Raw genomic sequence first — 22,802 nt, 5'->3', positions numbered from 1 at the left:
GAATAGCCCCATGTTATTTTAATCATCCCCCCGCCCCGCCTTCCTCCCCGGCTAACAATGTCGGTTGAGGGTTAGCGGTAACCGCGCTGCGGAGGCAAGCGCCTCGCCACCTGCTGGGGCGGCCCGTGGAGGCGCTGAGGGCGGAGGTGAGCAGGGAGGGGAGGTGAGGCGAGGACGAAGGTGAGGATGAAGGTGAGCTGCGGGTGAGGTGAGGTGCGGGGGCAGGCGGGACAGCGCTGCGGCAGGAGCGGCGCTCCCCAGCGAACCTCCCCCGGGGCAGGCGCTGAGCGAGGCGGGCATGTGTGCACCGGCACCGAGGCCACGGGGAAGAGCAGGCTATACCCCCTTTTTTCAATTATTCCATGTGTGTTTGAAAATCAGATGGTGATTAAGTCAAACCAAAGTATTAAATGTTTTTAGAGCAGTGCCCGCCTTCTAGATACTTCAACAAAACCAGTGGAACACATAGCCATGTTAGTGGCTTTAGCTGTGACACAGTTATCGTTACGAGTTCAATCTGTTTTGTGCCTTCCTCTTCAAGCTCCACACTTACGAGCAGCGGAAGACCGTGCATTTGACAATTGCTTTTGGAATGAACTCTAAACCACAGTACAACATGATCAGAGACACTCTACAGCACCAACATCCCTGAAGTGAAGGGTAGTGCTTAGCAGACAGGTTGATCAATAGTGATGGGCAATACTTTGTCTAGAGATATCTTGTTTAAGCATGTAAATATTTTGTAGAATGCAGGTATGAACAAATTCATGCTGAAGTGACAACTTTTCATTAAGATGCTGTAATGTAAATAGCATGACTTGTAATACCCAGGAGTTGAGGTGCTAAGGTGGCACTGTCAGCTAGGAAAAATACTGTGAACACTGTTTTTGCTTTATGGCTTAGAGATGAGCATTTCAGTGATTATTTTTCTTCTCTTTCTGTATGTAACACATACCTCGAGACTGTAGTAGGGTGCATTCTACCTAGGCCTGTTCATTACACAGGAAGCAAAGAAGATAAATACATTCCTTGGAAGCACAGCAGATTTTAATTAGAAACATAATAGTTGTATTACTGTAGTTAATGAGATGGATGGCTTTGCATTTTCAGCCAAGAAATCTGAGGTGTATACAAATGTCCTGAAATTCTGTGTCACAGACCATTTAAAAAATTCAAATGTGAACTCAATGCCCACTATGAGCCTGTATGTCTACAGCTCTCACGATACTGATAATGGGTTCTTTGTCTTTGGAGAAATCAAGCATTAAAAGCAATGAGGGATGGCTAACTTGAAATCATTAGGAAGGTTAAGGAGGAGGAATTAATTTTTGTACTCAAACAATGCTAGTAGTATACTAACTGGAAAGTCTGTATCTTCTATAGGCAGAACATCAAGTCGTTTTGAAAACCTGTAGAGATTTTACTTTGCCTTAAAAACAAAAACTGTAAAACCAACACATTGTTTTCTCCTTCTGTCTATCCAGTCATCGTTAGCTGACTGAAAAAATGCTTGTTGCCCACACAAGTTATAAGAGAGTAAGTGTGGGCTGAATTTTATTCTCACCATCATTAGTAGAATGCTAGCTACACTGTAATTAAAATATTCATTTACACTTGAGCAATCCTATTAAGAAAGTCATTTATACCTTGAAATGGTAGAAAATGCTGACTAAAAGAATGATGAAACTGTGTTAGTTTGAATGTCACAATTTCACAGTTTCAGTTAGGAAAATACATGTTATTCTTATCCCATATAAAAATTCTTGAAAGAAAAATCTAGTCTTAATCTGGTTGTAGTGATAGACATTTCATAGATAAGACAATCCAAGGATATAAAGGAAGCAGAGTTTATTTGAAAGCTGGTAAACCTGGATGAAGCAGGTAAGCTTTCAAAGTTCTCTGCCTTGTAAAAGGACTCTGTATTAGAGTCCCAAAACATTGCTTTTCACTTTTACAGTAGCAGGTTTAGGACATAAATTTATTTTATGCATCTATATACAAAAGAGTTAAGAAATGTGCTAACAATACCTTGCATAAAGACTTACGATGGAGCCTGGCTATATATTCAAATCTTTATTCCAACTTCTTTAAAAGTCTGTTATGTGATTCCTATTCTTAATTCAATAGGAAGTCCTAAATCTATTTAAATTTGCAAAAAAATTAGTTACTCTAGATTTAGCTCTCTAATTTTCAATGATTATCAGTCTGATACTAACAAATTAACTTGTTTTGTACATTTTATATATCATCTTCCATACTTCTTGATGTGCATTGCAGAGACTAAAAATTGATCATAATTAAAAGTGTATCCTCTAATTGTCATTATTTCTGTTCTTTCGTACCTGTTACTTCTCCGTGTTGCTCCGTTATGCCTTTCAGAACATCTTACTTTAAGCACCTATGTTTTATATTGCTGAAAGAGTAAAAAGATCCGATCTTTCTTGCCTTTCAGATGAACTGCCTGTTTTTAACAGGAGTCAATCAGCAGCTTCCAGGTTAGGGTTTGCATCTGGACATCCCACTGTTAGCTCGGAGGCCTGTGTAGACCCATTAGCTGAGCTAAGTACAAAATTTATATGGTAGATAGCCCTTCAAGAGAAGCTTCTTCTGACCATATTTGCTGTTCTCAATGCAAACTCATTCTGTCTAACAAGACACACTCTCCTACACTACAGAAAGCTGAAAGCTGCTTACATTTTTTTTAACCTAGAATGCAATTTAACTCTTGTTAGATTACTTCAGGTTAGTATAGTTGTTCCATAGTTTTTTTAGTACAAAACCAAGCAGAACTGTACCAATTTCTTAATTTTACTTGCTTAGGTAACTGAACTACAGACTTTATCTCAGAACAAGCTCCATAATCTATCTGTCTGCTTATGATCTGCGATGCCTCTGCCTCTTCTGAAACCTGTCCCCAGAATGACCTTCCAATGCACTTCTTGGCTCAGAAGAAGAGACTGCTCTTTCAGTTACAAGTTACAATATTATGTATGATTGCTGCACTTGAATGGATGTGTGGCTGGCACAAACTCCACTCATGATATTATGTTTATTCTAGGATAGTGATGTATCTGGAAGATAGATGGATGGACCCTGAGAAGGTGGAGTTTAATGCCAGTCTGTGTGATCTAATCTTGGCCCGTGCCTTGATGTTTTTAGGTGGAGAGTAGGCTGTTGTCAGCAGTGGGAGACTGGCTGCAATTCAGAGGATGCCACTGAGACAGTTGTGCATTGGGAGCTCCTGTCAGCAGCTAAGAATGAGGGAGCATAATTGTGACTTAAAGCTATTCTCATTGTAAGTTGCGCCCCTCATTTTTTCAGTCTTAATATTGTTAGAATATATCTGAGATTCCAGGTACTGCAAAGCAAGATTTGACATCATTATCTACTTCTGCTGAATTTAGGTTTGATTTCAGTAAGCCTTATGCTGCTTTCCTTTATTATTAGCCCATCACACATCCCTGTAGTGCCAGTTGTCACTAGGTGCTGTCCTTTTCAAACTCTCACCTGTGTCGCTCAGTCCTGAGAGAGCTCACAGGAGGAGCAGAAAATTAGGTCTGACTCAAAAGACTCTTAGAGACCTTACAGATATGCACTTTTAATTAAGTCTTGGCTATGCTTAAGTTAGTTCAGACAATGTAGTTTTTCTGCAATAATGTGAGGAAAAAGAATCCACACCTCTAACTGGTATAACTGTGCTGATGAACAAGCAAAAATATTCTTTTCTGCTGTGTAGCTTATATTGTTCAGCAAACCTGTATAAGCTATGCTGTCTGGCAAAAAGAACAAAATAATCTTACCAGAATAAATGCCATCTTTACTAGTACTGTAATGGCTGCATCAGCAACTTCTGATGGTGGATTAGGTCTTAATGACACATTTTAAGCCCTTGATTGCATTCATTCATAGGCTGTCAAAATTGTATTAGAACTAAAGCAAATATTAAGTAAACTTGCTGCTCTTTTTATGGCGTATTAAATATCTTTTGTTCACATTTTGGAATAGTCTTAATTTCAGCTTTGCTCTGCATATAACAGAGACTTTTCATAACATTACATTGTCCGTTCCATGTAGTTCTCAATACTGTGCTACTGTGTATGATGAAGAATTAACATTTTTATTCCTAGGATGTACCTGTTCACGTTGCTGACTTTTACTCCAACGATTGATCAAAAAATCCTGATACACATGTCATATCCTATGCTTCTGTTGTATTTAATATGATTTGAGAACTTTTTATTACACAGTTCAGTTGGTAAAGTGGCAACATTCCAGAGACTGATAGAACACTGACATTAAAACATGACATTAGAGGACTGATCTCCATCTCTAATTTAATCTAAATCTTCCTGTTCACTAAAGAGGGTTCTTTTTCTGCAGTACTTGTAATATTTTATTCTGTTAATTTGTACAGTTAGTCAGTTATAATCATAATATTAATAAAGATTTATGTTAACTAAGAACATTTATGCAGATCCTTCAGGCAAAAAGCTACTGAAACAGGCTTTCTTGCCATTTCAGTCTGTCGTGTGTAAGCTTCATACATCTCCATTTTCTTTCCAGAAAGAAAAACAAAGGGATCATACCTGTCAAAGGTAAAGAGTTCCTTAGAATCTACAAGTGTGTCAGATACAGTGACTCCAGGGGTTATTTTCTCCTTCCTCAAAAGTAAGACAAACATGTGCGTCTTCATGTGTTTCCTATCTATGCATTTACAATACGTAATTCTGTGACTTTTTCTGATCTACTAGGTATTTTCTATACCCATATTAATGTATTTATCATATATAATGCAAAGTCTTTTTCTGGTCTGTTACTGTTCCTGCCATAAAGTCTATGTTATCTGATGATTTATAAAGATGCATACCTTACCATCATAATAAACCAAACAAAAACTCTCAAAGGAATTTTCCTATCACACTTTAGTGCACAATTGACCATCTACAAAAGGGGAAGTTTTCACATTTCTCTGAAGTGTCTTCATGACAGGCTAGCTCAACTGATGCCAGAAAACTGTGGGTCTAATTGGGTATGGTAATAAACCGATAGTCATTTAGAACTAACTTACATCTCTGAAATAGTTTGTCCTGGTCATTCATTTGAGCTGCCAAAATAAAAAGAGGTAAATAATTTGGTTTTGGAAGGAAAGAATGTTCATTGTGTTTTCTCAGAAGAAGAATATCTTTACAGAATAAATAACTTTTATTTGACTATGGATTATCAAGAAGAAAGGGTTTGCTAGATTAAGGAATTGACATATTTACAGAATACTTGCAAGCAAGTATCCCTGCTTCACTATAATCAGGGCTGTTTAGTAATGGCTTCCTATAGAAGTAATTCTACTGCTGTTCTACCAGGTCTGATGTGGAGCTGCTTTTGTCTATTACTGTCAAATTTTAGGTTACTGCAAAAATAAGAGACTATTAAAGTGAAGAATTCAAGGTAGAACAAGGTGGACTTGTACTGCCACTATCTAGTACTTTTACATTTGCCCATTTCTTGCAAACTTGTAATACTAAGATTTTACTCTTAAAAAAGAAAAAACACCTTAAATCAAAATTACCCAAATATCACATTATGCCTGACAAGCATGACCCTCTCTCAGGATAAAATAAGCTTAATGTAGAAAAAATAAGCATATGCGTGATTTCCATTAGTGCTGATATGGCTTATTCATGTAGAAAACTACTGGAGGGAAGAAATCACCAAGCATACAGTTTCAATGTGAGATGCAAAAGAAAAAGAAGCGTGAGTAACATAACTTCCCAGAAAAGATTCTAAGAAATAGATTGCCATTTGCAACACATCACAATCACAGTACACAAAGATCTAATTAATTAGCCTTGCTAACTGCATATTGTTAGAACTGTGAGAGTATGTAACTCTGAGGTGAGGTGTGACCAGACCTTGCTATCATTCTGGGATGTAGAGTTGCTAATAGCTTCCATTTTCAGATGTTATGCCTGATGGGTAAGCCTCCAAGCACACAATATTTAAAAGGGAAGGGGAGATTGTGAAAAGCAGGGGATAGTGATGGTTCTCCAAAGCAAGGGTGTAGAATTCTGTAAAAACAGAAATTTAGAATATTGGAGGCTGAGAAAAAAATACGTATATCTGAACTGTTGTGGTAGACATGTTATAGGACCAGTTCGTAAGACTGTACTCATGTCTAGGAAGACTACTTCCTTACATTTCCTTTACATTTTTTTTAGTTGAATAGTGAGTTCTGTGCATGGTAGCTGTACACATAAGGATAAATAGATCAAAATGAGAGAGAGTATTACTAAAATTTAAGGAGCTTCTCCTGCCAAAACTTATATGTCTGCCTTATTTTATAAATTAGTGGTACTTCAGACCCTTATTTAGCTTCATTAATATATTTGATTTAATGCTGATAAGAATGTTTCCACATCTATGAGCTATAAAGCCTGAAGGCTGGCTGGATGTTTCATGAATGTATTGAAATTGTTCAGAATCCTAGCTGAAGTCTGTTTTATATGTCTAGTTATATATTTGCACAGTTACCACAAATATGAAAACCATTTCTCACTTCAGGAAGAAAGCTGTTCTTATTACAGTGTATATGACTGTTAACATTATACTATTTTAATCAGATTATCAGTAAATGAAAATTATTGTAATAGGATTTACTATAGTTAGAGGCAAGTATACAGTAATCTACTATGAAAAGAACATAAAAATGTTAGTGGAGCTCATTACAGGGATATTGTTTATGCTAATTATTCAAATTTTTTTAAATCACACTAAGCCTGATTTTAATCAGATTTAAAAAAAAACCCCACACCAAACAAACAAACTCTAATCAAACAATTCAACCTAGAATGGTTAGTAATATTAAGTATTACTCTTGTCTGGGGAAGAGAGAAGTGGAACTAAATACAAACGGAAAAAAACGAAGGGACTACAAGCTACACGTTTCATTGTCCTGTCTGAATAAAAGATAAAATGTAAACAAAGAGTATAGATGATAAAATAGTGATAAATAAGACTTTTACAATGTGGATGAAGGAATCTAATTTGATTTTATGCTTTTAAGCCTATAGGTGCTCAATATTTATCAATATTAATATATATACCAAATGTTCCTGTAATTTCAGTGTAGGGAAACCTACATGAAATTTTGGCGCATATTGCAGATCTATTTCCCAAGGGATTTTACTGTTGTTATATACTTGTCTCTTGTAACATCCTGGTCATAAAACCTAGGATCTACACATTAAGCCTAGCAGGTAGGAATTCAAAAATGAAAAGCTAAACAAAAATGATAGCTAAACCTAATAACAAAAGCTTTGATGCTGCAGGAAACTGTTTTTTTTGAGTATCTGAGGCTACACCTGGTGAAACAATCAGCTTGAACAGAACAGGTTGAAGGATTGGTTCCTCTGATGTCGCTTTTGCTTTCATCAGTAATACGTTCATGCCATGCTCTAGTGGCATGGCATCTTATTGGAGACATTTGGTTAGATTCAAAATATGGTAGTAGGTTCAGTTTGCATCTACAAAATTTTCAAAAATCTGATACGACTATTTTTCAAGAGCAAAAGCTATTCATGCTGATAAGAGTCTGCAAGATCCAGTCATTTAGTCACTGAATTTTTAGTTTAAAAAAACCAAAATAGCAGAGCTAGCATTTGTAAGATTCCAGATATCCCTCCCATTAGGTGTGCATGGGCAGGGGGCTATATATTAAAAAAAAAAAAGATATAAAAATCAGCTTAAAGGAACTCTTGAGGCAAAGTTTAAAAGATGTTTCAATTTCTGGGAGCCTAACTTCAGACAATATATATGTCTGACTGGCTATCCCAGATTCTTGTTCAAGATTGAAAGTATTGGTCCAGATCAGTATCAGATATTTATTTTTTTTTAATAAAACAATGTGACAAAATTTTGAATATGTCATTAAAATAATGAACAACTGGACCACATTCTTTCAGGAATATGGAAGTTAAGCATATGAAACATTTTTTCTCTTTAGTTTCCTTCAAGACCATCTAATACAGAACAAATCCGTTCATTCTAGATATAGGTATTTTTGAATATCAAACATCTATTTTTCTTTACTATGTTGACTACATAAGGGATTTACAGTCCTCTCTCTTCTTTTACTAACTGATGTCAAGACTTTCTAGACTCCAGTAAGTTATTTATAAACTATAAAAATTCATGTGCAGATCAACAATCTTGCAACAAACCAGATTTTTGTAACAAATAAGCAATTTTATGTCCTCTGCTTCAGAGAAGACACAATCAATTCTAGCTTCTCTTATACACTGCAGTTATTGCTACTTTTGGCATAGATGATCTGGCTCCAAATTTGCTGTGAGTAGACCAATTTTATTTTTTTTTTAATTGCCCCAGTATAAAAATAAAAGTGCCTTTATGGCATTCCTGATGTTACACTATCACATTGCATAAGGCCTTACAGCCTGGAAAAAGCACATGAATAGCAAAAGGGAAAAAGAGGAGAATTAAACAACTTACTATTCTTTCCTTAACGCAGAGCACAAAGTTTTGGGTTTGGGCTGTGAGGTGTGGTGTGTTTTGGTTGGTTAGTTGGTTTTAAATAAAAGAATAAGGTAAAGTAAATAATGCACTACTAAAATGTTGTCTGGTAAGACAAATAGACTTAAATCACCTTTTGCTGTTATGGCAGTTTATATAACATTTTTCCAATCACTTCAGCTTCTCTTGATTGTTTTTAGATACTGAAATAACAAAGTATGTACAATACAGTTGTACAAGATTTTATATGTCCAACTTAAAATTGGTCATTGCATTAGTACTCTCTAATACTGACATATTTCTGCTTCCTAACATGTTTCAAAAATGAATCAGCAGAAGATATGAAATGAAGTTATATTTTAATTCACTCTGTGTCCTTGTCCTTTGTTTCCCTCAATATTTAATGGTTTTTCTTGGAGCATCCAAAGTAAAAGCAAGACCCTGTTAGGGTCACCTGTACTCAGCTGGCATAAAATAACAAGGTCATCATTTTATTTACCATGTGAGGTTCTGGTAGCATAGTTCAGTCCATACATTTTGGTGAGTGTTGGAAGCAGTATTTCTAATTAGTATTTTCCTGGAGCTGACCTGGATAATATCTGTCCTGAGATCTGTCATGCTGTGATCTGCACTGCTACAATGCCAGCATACACCACGTTAGCAGTTACAGTGTAATTACTCTTCTCAGTGTAACCTACAACCTTTTTTTCTCATTACACACTAGCAGGTTTGAGAGCTCACTTGCTCTCTTGCCAACCAAGCAATTTACCTACCATCTGCATGTGAAGAGCACCCAAGCAGTTACGAAACTGTCTGGTTCTTACTCAGCACTGTGTATTTTTGGGAGCTATTCATTGGCTCTCCAATCTTTGGAGCAGCAAGAGAGGATGCAACAAAAATGAAAATAAAGCTGTTTTTTATTATTTTAGTTTTAGTTAAAGAGCCCTACTTTTTGATTCTGTGACAATTCCTCAATAATGTACAAATGACAAATTTTGAAGATTAACTAAATGAGCCATAAATAGAGATCTCTCCTGGCACCCTAAACATCTCTGGAAATCTGTGCATTTTATTGCAGTAGTGCAAACTCTTCCTTAGAACCATCTGCACCACTACTGAGATTTGAAAACCAGAGCACAAAAAAGACCATTTCTTAATGGAAATGAGGAAGGGCGCTCTCAAACCCACTGCACTTGTCTTCAAGCCAACTGTTCATGCAGCTAGAGCACATATTCACTGGTTTCACTCCCAAGTGAAAGATACAAATGCTGCAGAAGCTCATTGCATTTCTCTGAAGAAAATCAGCTGATTTTTCACATAAATCAAGAGTGATATTCCTCCTCCAAAACTTTGCCTGGACCTTGGTGACAAACAAAGAGAATGAATAAACCAGTGGCCAAACACCAGAACAAATAAATAACAGTAAATATTACAGTGGAAATAATGAACGCAAGGTTCATATCTGCTCATGTAGCCAAAAGTGATGATGTTCCACTTATTGTGAGTGACCTCACAGTGGATGGAGATAGCCTTTTGCATCACTGACAGTTTGAATGTGTACTGGAGTACACAGACACTATAAGAAAATGCACAGATCTCTGTAGAAGACAGAAGACATAGTGTTTGTAGGAACAAAGCAAAAATACCAACACTTGCAAGTAGTCACTGCAAAACATTCGGTCTGGTGATCTGTGCACATCTCTGACAGCGGCGATAAACCATAAGCTCTGCCACTGTTCAGAGGGAAGATTTCCTGTGAACCTGAAGCTGAAGATTAAGGTGGGTCACATTGTATTGGATTCAGTCCTTTCAATAGGAAAATTTCTGGCTATCTTATTATGCAGAGAACATACATACCATCTGTCTTAGGCATTTATAAAATGTTATTTCTGTGGTATCTGCACTGTGAATGGAACAGAAATAGTCTCTGCTCTTGCCTTCCTGTATTTTCATATGAACACACCTCTAAACAATCTGTGATATTTTTAAATGTTATCTTCTGCTGCAACTTCTGAAAGCATCTCTGGCTTAGCATTGTGCTGCACCTTTTATCTGATTGTGTGAGGTACTAAATACCTTCAGTTCCCACTGACTTCTGTACATTTTGACAACATAGTGCTGTTCCACCAGAATAAAATTTTCAACTGACTCACACAGCTTTGATCCCAGCAACTCCCAATAGGTGGAAAGCACATTAAGAAAAATTGTCCAGCATAGCAGTGGGATGGAGTTGTCCAGTAGCAAGGAAGAGAAGTTCTAGATGATACATCCCAATATTGGCTGCAAGAGATATTATTCCTTTGATGGATTTAAAAGCAGGATAGTACCAATGGAATTTCTCAGTTACTTTTCATCCTACTTGATGCAGACATCTGACTTCTGACAAATCTGATGCTCCAGAAGCTCAGCTTGTCTCTGCTGAATTATGTTACAAATACAACCTAATTCAAGGTCATAGCTAAGAATCTGGGTGAATATGATTAAATTAATGTATAGAATCTCTTTCCCATTTCTGTCATTTTCAAATTTATACAAGCCTCTCTGAAGGAATAACACCAACCTTGAGACTGGTGAATTTCTGGGGGAGGTGGCTACAAAAGTTACCTGAACCTTCATAAAATCTTAAGATTTAATTTGCATTTTCTTTGCCATAGGTGCTTTACAGTACAAAGAAGGTCAGTTTGAGACACTGCTTTTCTCATTACAAATGCATTATCATAGTAGTGTACAAATAACATTTATCTGTTAACACACCTAAGATGCACCAATGACAAACATTTCTGCTCTGATACATAGCATTATTTAAAAATTATTCCACTTCCTCTTCTAACCTACAGTACATACTCCTATCACCTTTTGTCTCAGCCTGTGTTTCTCTGAATCTCATCAGCATGCTTTATGCTAGCAACCAGCTATTTGCTCTTCGAACTCAATTGGCCTTCACTAGATGGAACAAGAAGAGAGTGTTTTCTGCTATTTTTTATCAAGACACCTTGAAAACACATCCTTGTTCTTTACATATTTCTGGCTAACATTAAACAGAAAGAGGCTAGTAAGGAAACGACCCATATAAAAGCCCTGTAGATTTCATCTTGGCTTCTTTTGCAGGCCCAACATTGAAACATCCTGAGACATTTTCAGAAAGTTTGTTGCTACGTTTTGATGTACCACTTTTTTTGATGCTTCCCCCTCCAGTTTCACAAGCTAAATTTTTCTTTGCAGTCTGTTGGAAGTGTTCTAGAAACAACTGAATTAATCTCCTATCACCTACACAGAGTGACAGTGCTGTCTTGCATTTATTTAGCTGCAGCACTGAAGTTCTCATAAATTGTGCTGTGCATTTGACATATAGCCAGCCACCAGAAGAAGCAAACTCACCCCTCCCCAGATATTACTCCTTCATTCTATAACTTCATTGTATTTACCAGACACTGCTAGTTACTGTGGTATATATAATTATTTTTATGTACCTTTGTCAACCCAGAGAAAAGAGGAGTTCCATCGCCTGGCATGTACATGCTCATTTTCAATAATCTTGTGAATAATTAATGGAACACATAATTGAGCTCTGTTTGTATGAACCAGGATTAAAGGTGGTTTATAAAGGTATTGTTCCTTTTTTCACATTTGTTTGCAGAAGAAATACACATCTTCTTACCCAGCTTTCAGTAATAACTATTGGTAAGGAAATTCACATAAACAATAGGAGAACAATATTAAAAGGATGAACAAACCCAGGAAATCAAACAACTTTGAATTAAAATTATCCTCTTGTGCCTGCCTGCTGCATATTGCCTTTATTTTTCTTTGTCTGTACTAATAATGATCTCATATTTGCTGGTGTAAAGTGGAGGAAGCCAATGGGCAAAAGTCATATATAGAATATGTTTCAAAATGCCACAGAGTGGGATAGATGTGTATGTAATTTAATTTGCCTTTATCAGGTAACTGTTGTGTCTGTATGCTGTGTGTAGCAATGGATAGCATAATACGTAACATTTTCAGTTGTGTAACTGAGGAACACATCAAATGAAAACTAACTGCACCTAGTCCTAAAAGATCTGCCTATATTTCTACTTAGCTGAATAGACAGGGGTTATTTGCAGGCAGTATTTACCATTACTTCGGTGGTAGGCTGGAGGAAGGCAAGGGAAAGGTCTAGCTAGCCATGTTTAAATATCCTATAGAATTTCTTATATCTTCCATGGATTGATTAAAATCATGTGTTCCTGTTTGTTCCTTATCCCTTATCCCTTACAGAAGGAGCACACAGCAATGATTTGCAGCAGGATTTTTATGTAAGTGTCCCCCTTACATGGGTTTTATGCAGAAGGGAAACATATGGTTCTGAAAGAGCATTAATACCCAGGTACAGCTGGTCTTTGAAGATTTTAAGTGATCCAGATAAGAAGAATGAGCAAATGCCTCCCAAGGGAGGCTGTGTCTGTTCTGACACGGTTCTTTATCACAAGTGTAACACTTAGAGGGAGATGTCTGTGGAGGCCTAAGAATAGAATGGGGATTGTATTGGCCAAAAAAAAAAAAAAAGACATATAAACAAATAAGACAAAAATAAACCCCTCAACCTGGCCAGCAAAAGAGAGAGAACTTAATCACAGTCTACCAGGCTGGCAGCAAAGGAAAGCAAGCAAACTGATTAATTCATCTATTGTTATTAGTTAATGCAACAACCCAACATTTCTCCATGACAGCAATGTCTCTATGCCAGGTTTTTATTATCCTGCGGCACTGGCACTCTTAAAATTCCCATTACGTGGAGAGTTTACGTTGATTTAAAACAGAGTTTAGTTTGCTAGATATAAGGAGAGCTATCACAAAAAATTTAGTGTCAGACCTTAGGTGAGAATCAACCCTATTTTCTATTTAAAAGACTCCCTGGAGTTAAAGACAAGTCACTTCTAAAGAAGAAAAGATCTAAGGCACCAGCTTTACTTGAGGAGCTGATTCCAACTAATAATGCTCAGTCTTTATCACAGAAATATCACATAGCTCCAACCATACTTAATCAGGCTTCATTACTGCACACTCCAGAGTCCCAAACAGAAGTGTCAGAAGCTGAGACTAGACACTGTCATTAACTGCTCTTGTGCAGGGTAAAATTCCTCAACGTCTATGTTCCCAGAAGAAAGTAGATTGCCAAAGGGATAGGGAATAAACCTGGTAATAGAGAATGTGAAAATCAGGACAGGGGGTTCACCACAGAAGGTTTAGGAAACCTGGAAAATTTCTAAAACTCCTGTAGTTTCATGACTGCAAGAGGTAAATTAAAGGAGCAGGAGAAAGTCAGGGGAAAGAGGGAAGAGAATTGTATAATCCAGTCAGAGCTCTGAGAAGAGGAGCTTTTCAAAGTCCCACTGAGATTGGTAGCAAACTCAAAGCTTACTGTTAATACAAACAAGAAAGCTAAACCACAGAATCCGAAGCCATGGGCCAAGTCTGGATAAATGAAGTGGCAGGACCACTCAAAGTAAAAATCCCATTTCATAAATAATCCACTATCCCATCTATAGTTAAAACAGCAATGAAAATGAAGTTTCTAATACAAAATAAACATATAAACCCATAATTTTATTCTGCAGAAAGAGTGTATGCAGCTAAGCTAAAAATCTTGTCCTGGGGCTGCCACTGGATAACATGTCCCTAACTAGAAGGATTAGAACTACCATGACATAAGAAATCCTAAGCTAATTTACAGGCAGAACAGCTGAAGAAAAGCTGTTCAACAGAAGTTGGAATTAGAGCAAGAGGTTAAATTGCTTCAGATTCTTTCTGTCTGTGCTGATCTTAGTGCCAGATGTGAGATAACCATCTTTCCAAACCACCAAATCTTATATAAGCCAGGAAGTTAAGGAGGCAAGATCATGGATAATGTAACTAGGAGTATAATAAGAAAAAGTTCCTTTTATTCTTCTCATGTAAGATTATTGCAAGAAAGAAGAAACAAAATAATATGGAGGGAGCTACAGCTTTTTTTTTTCTTTTTTTTAAAATGAAGATACAAAAGATATTGAACACAAGTCAAAATTTAAATTATGGTAGTTATTTTCAAGTTGCCCAAAGTTGCTTCACAGATTTTTAACAAATTATGTCCAAGGACTAAATACAGAAATATGCTCGACTAAGTAATTTCTCAAACCAAAAGCAATAAGCTATGGTAAGCCTTAGCTAGGTCCAAGATGCAGTCTTGTTCTATAATATCTCCAGGAGTATTTTATAATGTTATAGGTTATTAAGCATGTTGATGTATAAAAATATGTTAAGTTGGCTGTTCATAGATCAAACAGCACAAAGAGATACTAGCTACATAACAAATTAGTAACAGCTGGATGATTTAGAACCAGAAGGCCTAACATGCCAGTACAGGGCAAATTTCATTCAGTTTATGAAACAAGACTACTTTACCTAGGGCAATAAAACAATGCCTCTAGATTGGATTTTGCAGAACCTGGGGCTTCCTCGTGAAACTATATGATAACTTAGGCATGGCAAAGATGCCACAGGATCAGGGAGCCCAGCAGAGAAATTCTGCTGCCTAGAAAGATCCCGGCTTGAGAAATCCTGATTGCTTGAAGAGTTGAAATGAATAAAGGAATTAAGCTTGAGGTTACAAAATTAAAAATGGAAGTCTATGTTTCTGTGCTTTCATATGTCTTTATGAATATTTTGATTGCTTTAAGAAAGAAACCTGTGTTCTTTCATCATTTATCTTTAGAAAGATTTCATTGTATGAAGTGCCTAAGATTTTCTGCATTTAGATTCTCTTTTGGCAGAGAGGTGAGTTTTTTCTCAGTGGAAAGAATCTTTAGCTTTAATTTCATATTTCAAAAGAAATTTTCTTGCTGTCTTTTGCTCTTTCCCTTTGACAGCCATCATTGCTGAGTAATGCCCGGGGTCATACTTTTGAAAAGCAAATTCTTCCTTTGCAGCATTGCTGCAGGACCTATGGCAGAGCATATATCCAGAGGACTAGGCAGTTATCCTTGTGTAAGATGTAGCTAGAATTCTGTAAGGGATGTGTCTGGCACAAGAGTTAGATGCAGATGAGTAAAGAAATATGAAAGGGAAAATCAGCAGCTGTAGAAATGGTTTTAGGAATATATATTCATACATTCACATGTGTGTACAACTTTGGAATATAAAGCAAGAAATGCATTAAATGTAAGGTAATCTGTTCCACCAGAAAACATATAGCAAGCTATTAGTCCAGGTCATTACCTGCTTGGACAAAACTCTAGACTGAGACAAAATCATCACCACAGAGTGCAGAGAGCTTCAACTGAAGTCAAAGTAGTTGACCCAAGGTGTGAAAGAGAAATTCAGTCTCGATAAAAAGTCCTGAAATAATGCCTAGATAGCGGTTATTTTCCTAAGAGAATTTGTTACCAGAACAAAACTTACTTGAAAAAAAAATCTCAACATCTCTTGGCAGAACATCAGATATTTTAGTAAAATGAAGTCATTTTCTCCTGCAACAGATTTTCACCCTTAAGAAATCTTACTATGAAAAGTCACTAGCATTCAGTGTCTCTAGTGGGACACTTAGCATAAATATGGCATTGCAGAATGATCGTCCAGTTCATTCATTGCTAAATCCTGCTTCTAGAGAATTAATTAAATGCTATTAAATGCAAGGAAAGCAGAAGTAGGCCTTTAAGTACATAATGATTCAAGAGATAATCCTTGTTAAAGAGTAGGTTTGTTACCGCTGAAGGTGACAGATTAACAAATCCTGACTTTGATGATTACTATTTTTTCAGTCATGTGGCAGGTTTTTACAAGGACCTTAAAATTTTCCCTATTTATAATCTGATTTCTACTCCTAGTTTTAGTTTAACTGGTTTTATGGTTGTCGAATATAAAATATGACTAGTTGGTGTATGACATGTTACCTCTGCAGTATATGAACATATTTGATTTCTACAGCACTGAGTCAGCATTCTGATGAGTTAGCATTTATATTCCCGACAGCTGTTTATTCCTCTCAATGTAATTTCAGAGATAAATGTCCAGAAGGGATTTGCTGCCCCAGATCTATCAGAAAACGTATTTAAGATATTCTGTGGTATTTAAATAATAAAAAAAATATTATTCAGTAATGCTAGGACAAAAAGTGTTTAATTTTTAATATTAAATAGCTAATTTAAACCTTACTTTATTATTTTTAAATATAATGTGGGTAAAAGTCAAAGTATTTTTATTTTCTATGCAAAATCACATCAGTGGTTTCTAGATACATTATAAATTTAAGAAACATACTGAAACTTCCAATCAGTATTTTTATTTTACTCCTTTAATTTAGAGTTGAGAAAGTAGCCTTGAGAAGAAGAGATAGGAACCAGTGCACATAAAAGACCAAACTGCTCCTGGAATAGCTGATTGATTATGTCTTACTAAAGTCAAGAGACCAGTTGGTACAGCGGAACATAAATCTTGACAGAAGGCAGAACCAGTAGTTGAGGATTCACTGCATTCTGAAATTCTTCAGGTAATGCTGCAGGGTTATTTTGGCAAATCTGGCGTAGGTGGTCGTCATTCATATGCCATAATTTTTTAATCTACTTTTTGTTTGTTTGTTTAAGTCTTCTCATAAAGCAATGCAGATGGCACATAGTAGCATAGATTTTATTTTCCTGCACCAGCCCTATAGACTCTATAGGATGCAACACCTGTGTTACCACAGCTGCTTTATCTTTGGATTTTAGTAAGAATAGACTCCTTCTAGATGTTTCTTCTAAACACTCTTCTGTTGGGGTTTACAATATGGCAGGGAAATTAAAGTTACTGTTAGTAAGATTATAGAAGTGTATGTTATCAGTGCAAAAATAAAATCCACTTCTGAGTCCCATTAAATTAATGATTTTGATCACATCTGGTAGCTATGAATTCTACAGATTACTTATCATTTTGATAATTAATTAAAATTAAAATCAATAAAATAATTTAAAATAATACTTAATTTCTCCGTTCTTCTCTGTCTTTTCAGACTCCATTTTTCTTGTCTCAGAACAAAAAGTAAAAAGGGATTCTTGATATAACTTCTCTAAAAATTCAATTAATATCCTCTATATATCTTTGCTTTTTCCTACTCTCTAGTCTGAATCAAATGGTCCCTTTTTTCAAACTCAGATAGAAAGATATGTTTGCTTATTAGAGCAATAATATATATTGCCTCATATTTTACATTTTATTCTTACTGATTTTTTGTTACTTTTTTTTTCTGTGATATAGTAAAAAGAACAGTAAACAGTATTACAGAGGAGAGTTTTCCAATAGATTCTTTCTGCACCATAATATTTTGTTTTCTCTTTTGGCTGCTACAGACCACCAATCATCAGTTCTTACTCAGCTTTCTATGTTACTGGCAAGTGCTCTTTTTTTCTTCCCATGGTAACTATAAATTTAGAAATAAAGATAAAAGGCCAAATTAACTTGCAGGCAATTCCATTCATCTCAGTTATAACTGTGTCCGTAAATCAACAGACAAACCAATGAATAAAACCATCATGGTTACTACTCCAGTAAAGTAAGACTTTTAAAATATAAGCAGTACTTATGATGCGAAACTCTTTAATAAAACACCAAAACTTGAATGTTTGGGACTTTTTCCCAAATCCTTACTTATGTCAATAAATGAGATTAAACAGGAGGTGAATATCTTCATCCATATTTACCAATAAAACTTAAGCTCTGGGGTAGACTTTATTGTGAAGAGAAACTCTCTTGAATCTGAGCATTCAAGATCATTTAATTGGCTGTGACATATGCACCACAAAGAAAAATGTATAAGTAGAAGATAATAATCTCTTTGATCTTGAATCATGAAAATTTATTTGGGCCACTTCTCTACAAGCATTGCATTGCCAATGTACACTAATGTATAACTTTCCCAAAAGTCATTAAATGAATCTTGAGATTGGACAGTGGTTACAAATTATTTGATCCCTTCTAAAATGAATTCATAATCCTGTGTCTGCATTTGTCAGTTTTCTTCTGGCTTTGTAAAACATCCTGAAGATTGCTGTGCCTGTACTGTAAATTTGTGTTGTGTGTTCAACATTGCACTTAGATTTAAAAGTGAAGAATGGTCATCAAGGTCCACATATTTGTATAAAAGTTATTCTGAGTGTAATGCTTTTCTTTATTCCCAGATTTGTGGGTAGCACAATTTTTTACTTATAGCTTGGTTTTAAAAGTTGTGGGGAAAAAAAAGTAATTCGACTGATTGAAATGCTGCGTTATGTGATTGTGTATATAGCACTGTGCCTCTTAAGAAATCATTAGCTTGCACAGTAAACACTTACATATATTTTCACTGCAAGAATTCTAAAGAGCTTATGCTGAGATTCACATGACTATTCATGCAATATCCAATACAAAAGTTTCCAAAACACTGCACATTTCACATATATCTTGAATAATACCAAAAGCAAGAGCAATTATAACTTTTTTTTTTTTTTTTTTTTTTTCATAAACTGAGTATCTGTTTCTTGGTAATATTGTTACTAATGTTATTTGTATGACTTCAGCACCTGGAATTCTCAGGTGAGACTGATAAACATGTATTCCAACCTAGAAGTGTATGCAATCTGAGTATGTCTTTATGGAAGTACTGCGATGACAGAAAGGTCTAAATTATGTTATTACATATAATTTAATACATTTTTTTCCTGAGAGTGAAAGCAGAGCATATGCCAACAGCACTCTTAAAAGAAATATTTTTATGTCAATTTTATGATTCAGTGCTGTTGTGGTGGAGCTGTAGCAAAGAGTATGTAAAATTACAGAGAGGTAATCTTCCTCCTGCCAGGTCTTAAGACAGAATGCTTCTGTAAGAAGTTTTTACTAAGATGCAGTCATTTTGTTATGATCTATTACTTAAGGACTGGTTTAAATATAAATTAAGTTATGGCAAGAATATATGCATATTTCAAGTGACTGATCATCACAGTAACAGTGGGTATGCATACTATTATACTAACTCTACCTCCTCTCACACATACCCCTTCTCAAAACTGACACTTTAATTTTGTTAATCTTTACCAAAGCCCCCTCACTTTCATAAGAGGAAACCATTCTAGAAGGGAAGAATCATCTTAAGAAGAGAATATTGGGTGGGTGGTTGGCTGGCTGGCCAGGCAGCTATGAGGCCTGATCCCTTTGTCTGTATCTGCGCTACCGTAACAGTGCAAAATGTACCTGGGAAGCATACGTAATGCAAAAAGGCTCTCTTGATAGTGAAGAGATGGCTTAATATGAATAGAGTAGACCCATCACAGCTCCCAGAGTATGGTATTTAGCTGGATTGCTGCTATACTCTGACTTTCTGATGCAAAGAACAACCTTTTGGGCATTCCTAGCCAAGATAGCCAAAAATAAGTTAGAGTAGTCTGAGGCTGCACTAATTAACTGTAGAAGCCAGAAATCAGGGAAATTCAAAGATCAGAAAAAATGTTTTCAAGGCTAAATCTACCTTCGTCCAATTTCTGGTTTTGTTGTAACCAGAATCAAGGGAGAATAGATAACTGGGTTCTGGATATTTTGAGACATGGGCTGTTGTGTCAGGAAGCATGCATAATGCATTGCTATGGTAATGGTTACCACAGTTGGTATCTTCTATGGAAAAAATAATAAATTCTGTATAAATGTAGTTAGCTTACATAAGCAACTGACTTTAGTCAGATGTGCCTTTTAGTCATCTATAATATCTTAGAACTTGTCATATTTTACATTTTGTGTAGCAAAGGCAGCAGTTTACAGAAGTGATAGTTTATATAGATGAAAATGCAGGTTATTACCCTGAGCTGAGCTGGCTACTAAAGAAAGAGTCTTATCTTCATTATGACATACTATACTTACAGTACAATTAACTGCAGTATCTGATAACTGCTAATGTGCCAATAGTTGCAAGAAATTCCAATAACAGACTGGAAAGTACTTTTTATGGTATTTCTAAAATTGAAATCTCCAAAATTACTTGGAAAAGACACTTGTTCTGACATCTTTATTTGCTTTTCTCATCCTCCATTTCTCTTTTACACTTCTTTCTACTGCTGACTATAGCCATGGCTTATCTGTTCCAGGTTCCAAACTGAGATGAACAGCTTCCTGTCAAATAAGCCAGTGCTACTGGATGAATTGACCTTGACATGACTGCTGTGATGCCAAAAGCCACAAGCTAAATGGTAACAATTGTTAGGTATGTCAACCTTAATTTTTACTGTTGATGCATGTCATGAAAATACCAGGTGATAAAGAAGCACAACAGTGCAGTCCTTTGGTTCATTTGAACCTCAGTAGTCATTTGAGATAAGACATAATGCGAATAAAACCTTTTTCATACGCATATTACCTGCTGTATTAGCTTCCAATTTACAAAATGTGTTTACACTAAAAATACATGCAAAATTAGGGATGGCACCCTCACAGCAGTAATACTGGCAATGACCTGAGCATACCAAGTAGCAGATGTTTGGAGGAAGCCAGTCAAGATTTTGTCTCAGTAATTGCTGGCAAGAAATGGCTGTTCCTGCTCTTCTTGATCCCTGATTGCCTTGGCTCAATACATCCTCTCTTGCAGAATACTCTCTATTAGGAGGTGCATAATCCATGAGAATTTTCTCTTACAGATTCTTCCTACATAAATTTCATCAGGAGAGAAGAATTTGTTTTCTACTTCCAGTGCCACTCCAAATTATTCAGATCTGAAGAAGAACATGACCATCCATATTTCCATACCAAGCACATCCTTAGAAGCTCTTTTGAGGACTAACTACTTCCTTGGAAGTAGGAAAATGTGAGGTAGAATAAACGAGAGCACCAGGCTTCACTTTTTCCTTTCTAGTTACTATTTTACAGAAACACGTATCCTCCCAACTTTTTTCCCCAGACAAAACATAGGATTTTGGAGGAGGAAGGAAGAAGAGTAGTATCATTTAATCCTGTGAGTCTACTTTCAGAATAAAGGGAATGAATTTGCACATACAGAATTTTTCTACACAGAATGTGGGGTACAATCAATCCTGCTTTTTAAAAACACCGCATGGCATGTGTTCAGAACACTGATATGTCTTCTGAAAGTACTGTGACCCTCATTTCCATCTTTGGATGGAGCCACTGAACTTCCCGCTCAGTGGTTGGTTGATTTCATTCATCTTACAAATTACTTGCTAACAAAAAATGAATGAACTGTGGTGCATCTAAGGACCTTATAATTTGGAGGAGCTCCTTGCCAATGTTCTACTGCCATTGCCAGCCTGGCCTGGCTTTTCACCACACCAAGAAGAGAGGAAAGCTTGTCAAGCAGGATCCAACTCTCTTGTGAAGCCATTTTCTGTTTCCTTATCTTGTTATGTCACTGAACAAAGCACAACTAAGCAGGACACAACATCTCCTTGGACACCTTTAGAAGCAGTGAATACTGTCATGTTCAGTGTACTCTACTTCAGCCTAATTTCCCATGCTTGCTATCTGATCCTTTAATTCTCACGCTCTCTTTTTTTCATTTTTCATCTCCTTCCATAAGCTGTTTCTTTTCCAGAATAAGGAGTTCTAGTCACTAAATTATTTTCCCCACGGAAACCATTCTGTCCCATGCATTTGATCATTGTTGCCTTTCTCTTTTTTGAGATCTAGTGTAACATTTTCAAGATGCAAGCACCAGAATAGCACACAGCATTCCAGGTGTGAACAAACTGGTGTTACAGAGTGGCATAATTATACTTCCTGTTTTGTTCTTTTTTCCTTTCCTATCAGTTCCAAACATTTGCATTTTTGGACTGCTGCCATGCACTGAGTTTTTATGAAACTGTCTATCTGTCACAATCCCAAACTTTCACTTTTGAGTGGTAACAGGCGGCTCAGAGCTCATCACTTTATTCATAAAGCCAAGAACACTTTTGCCCACATACATCATTTCACTTTTATCTACACTAAATTTCCTCCACCGTTTCGTTACCCCGTCACTTAAGACCCATCTACAGTTCTGTGCATTCAGCCCTCACACATCCTACATTGTCTAAATGTTTAATCTTCCGCAAATTTTTCCATCTCACTGCTAAGACCTTTTTCCAATCAATTTTTGAGCCTGTTAGAAGAATCCATCCCCCGCAGAATTCCACTGATGACTTCTCTCTGTATTGTTACCATGCTGACATGGTTGAAGGTTTGGGAGGGGACACAGTTATGGTGCTGGGGAATGTGGTATTGAGCACGGGTCTACAGGGTGTTACAGAGCTCTGTGGGCCCTTAGACTTCATGCA

General features: G+C 36.3%; 1 protein-coding gene and 1 long non-coding RNA gene across 6 annotated transcripts in view; one reads left to right on the top strand and one right to left on the bottom strand.

The window, feature by feature from the left end:
• TJP1 (tight junction protein 1) overlaps positions 1–22,802 on the bottom strand; it is a 195,039-nt gene that overhangs the window by 163,010 nt on the left and 9,227 nt on the right. The gene's annotated exons all lie outside the window — the stretch shown is intronic.
• Positions 2–21,231, top strand: LOC141965364 (uncharacterized). Its single transcript, XR_012634457.1, has 3 exons — positions 2–146; positions 20,625–20,740; positions 21,171–21,231. It is a non-coding gene; the product is annotated as an uncharacterized LOC141965364 (long non-coding RNA).

Source organism: Athene noctua, chromosome 13 (genome assembly GCF_965140245.1).
Source record: "Athene noctua chromosome 13, bAthNoc1.hap1.1, whole genome shotgun sequence".
Taxonomy (NCBI): Eukaryota; Metazoa; Chordata; class Aves; order Strigiformes; family Strigidae; genus Athene; species Athene noctua.
Note: the sequence above shows the minus strand (reverse complement) of the source record. Positions and strands in the feature narration are given on the sequence as shown.